Genomic DNA, 3,342 nt, shown 5'->3' on the forward strand with positions numbered 1-3,342 from the left:
AGTCCCTTTACTATTTTTTAAAAAGATTTTATTTACTTATTTTAGAGACAGGGAGTGTGTGCATGCATGCATGTGAGCTGGGGGAGGAGCAGAAGGAAAGGGAGAAAGAGAATCTCAAGCAGACCCAGCTGAGCATGGAGCCTGATGTGGGACTTGATCTCATGACTCTGAGATCATGATCTGAGCTGAAACAAGGAGTCATTTGCTTAACTGACTAATCCACCCAGGCACTCCCAGTCCTTTTACAAGCAGTAGCACCTAATGTTGATATGTGGGATGGCGACCCAGCTTTATTTAACTTGGAAGATGCTTATCCAATCAAAGAAGAAATAAGTAAGAATTTGACATTGAAGTATTTTAGATCATAACAGAAAGCCCAAAACTGAAAGGTGCAGCAAAGGCATCTGTAATAGTCATGGTGACCATGTGAACTCTTTCTTTCAAGTTCAACTACAAATGGATTTTTTAATCATGAAAACATAGCACCAATTCCTTAATCATTTTTTAGAAAATTGAATTTAAAGTTTAGATAGGTAGCCTATAGCCATTTCTCCAATAATATTTCATTCCTGAAATACATATATTTTTCAGCTCTCAGGAGCTGCTCTGAAAAAGAGATAGTCCTCATTTCCCATCAATGTGAACACTTAACCCAACTGAACTATATACTTCAAACGGCTAAGATTTTAGATTTAATATTATGTGCTTTTTGCTATAATAAAATAATTTTTTAAATAAATATATTTTAAAAAACAGAGGTGGTCTTCAGCCCACTTTCCTTCTTAAGAGGTCCTTAATATGGAGAAAGCAGGCATCGACACAAGGAAAAGAAGTAGAAGGAGAGCCACTGAGTTGGAGCCCATACTCCTCAGCTGTACTGAGGGGAGAATTGTTCATTTCCCTCTAGTTGTTATGATCCCATTCTTCAGGGGTGTTCATTCATTCAGTACGCCTTTACTGAGTGCTATTACTGAGGCTCTGGGGGTATCCTTAAAGAATAGTCTGTGCCCTTCACTTACTCAAAACCCCGATTCTAGTGAATGTGCTGCCAATATACTTGGAGTTTGAGATGAAGTAGGTGCCTGCTAAGGCCCAGCCTGTCCACAATTCATCAATCCTTAGCAACATTCACATGCCTGGTCATGAGGTCAGGTGGCCCTTGGGGAGCCCACGCCTGCCTGTAGCTAGAGATACCTACCACTTTCTTATTCAATTTTAGGTAAGAACGCATAAATATCTCCTCATGAGCTTCCTCCTTGCCATCCTGCTCTGACTACAAGAGGTCCTGTAGTTCCCCAGGCAACAAGACAAAAGCTGAAGGCAAAATGAATGGTGAAGGCATCTGTTCATGCTTAGAAGGCAAGAAAATGTAAATGTAATCTGCCACCATGTTTTCTCTGAGCCCTGAGCCTTCTGCTTTCTGCACTCCTGGAAATTCACCAAGTAGCAGATTTCTTCTCAGGCTGGTTCCTGAGCAAAGCACTTGTCCATACAACCTTAGCTTTCCCAGTAGACTGGTGGGAGTTAGACTGAAGCATATTAAACACAAAAGACAGCTTAGAATCAAGAACTCTCATTTGATAAATAGGAAACCCCAAGAGCTGGGCAGTTTCCCAAGCTTACAGCAATTTATTGGTCAGTTTGAACCAGAACTCAGATCTCCTGACTCCCCCCATAATTTAAGCTACCTCTACTAAGAGAATTGGAGTAGACTATTAAGCTAGAGCTGGTTCAGTTCCAGATGCTGATCATATAAAAGTTTTAAAAGTCTTTCATGTTCATTTTCAATGTCTTTTTGGTAACTTTTTGGTAACTCTCTGGATTAAGATAATGACGGCAACACCTATATCCAATCAGGGATTTTATACAGAAACACAGGAGAGAAGCCCCCCACCCTGGTGACTGGACCATGTTCTAGTCTTGGGTCTAGTTCCATGGGAGCTTGGGGACCCAGATTTCAGCTCAGTTGTCCAGTCAGTGGAATGATCTCCATGTCTCTATATCTTCACATGTGAAATGATTTATTGCACAACTCTAGTGAGGTTGCTGTGAAAATCAGAAGGTAGCATAAGCTGTTCATGAGTTTAAGATAGAACACTTTTCAATAACGATGGGTCAGTCTAGTTTCATGCCTTGAATGAATGTGCCACTCTGGTAGAGGATGCTGATGATGAGGGAGGTGGTGTGGGCAGGTGGGGAGGCTGGGGGTAGGGGAGATGGCAGGAGAGATATTCCAGAAATCTCTGTACCCTCCTCTCAGTTTTGTTGTGAACGTAAAACTGTTCTACAAATAAAAGTATATCAAATAAAAAAATTTTATTATTATTTTTAAAGATTTTATTTATTTATTTGAGAGAGAGACAGTGAGAGAGAGCATAAGAAGGGAGAAGGTCAGAAAGAAGCAGACTCCCCATGGTGCAGGGAGCCGAGGCGGGACTCGATCCCAGGACTTTGGGATTGTGACCTGAGCTGAAGGCAGTCGCTTAACCAACTGAGCCATCCAGGTGCCCTCATATAAAATTTTTAAAGAAGATAGAACACCTCTAATCCACAGTTCCTCTATTATTATACAGTACCTTTCCTCTTAACTCAGAATATGGGGGGCTCCATTTTATGGGCAGAAAGACAGAGAATCAAAAGGTTGTAGTGGGGCCAAGACAGGAACACTGCTTGAGGCTGCCCACATAGGGCCACCAGCCTCTCAACTCAGCCACATAGTCTTCAGGGTCTTGAGGGCCCCTGAGGCACCAAGTTCCCCAGATCTCCTTAAGCTCCGAATCGGAAGGAACACGACTACTTTCTGTTGTCATGAGAAGTGTTTCACGGAGTAGTGCTCATGACTTCCTGCTTCAGAGTCACTTTGGGACACTTGTCACAAATGCAGAATCATGGGCCCTGCCCCAGGGTCTCAGGGAAGCTGAATGACTGGGAGTGGGGCCCAGGACTTGGTATTTCTAGTAATCGTCCCCAGATGACTCTGATGCAGCCTGCTGTATTAGACTCAGTGTCTGCTGGTATTGGATCACCCTTTTATGTCGAGACCGTACACCGGAAGGCTGAATCCATAGCGTGTCTTAACCCAGAAAGCCTCCCTCCGGGCAACATTCTTTCAGCAACTTGTAAGGCACCCCAAGCTGTCAGAAAGGGCGGTATGGACAAGGACATCACTGAGGGCATTTTGGATTTCTGAAGGGCAAAGGGGCCAACCCCCATTCCCCAAAGAATGAACACTTCAGCAAATGACTGAGTGAGAGGTTAGCAATGCAGCCATGGCCACAATTATGTACAGACAGAGGCTGCCCGACTGCATGACTTACACCCCAGTCATGGCTTTGACTTTTG

The sequence above is a fragment of the Neovison vison genome, chromosome 1, assembly GCF_020171115.1.
Source record: "Neovison vison isolate M4711 chromosome 1, ASM_NN_V1, whole genome shotgun sequence".
Lineage (NCBI taxonomy): Eukaryota > Metazoa > Chordata > Mammalia > Carnivora > Mustelidae > Neogale > Neogale vison.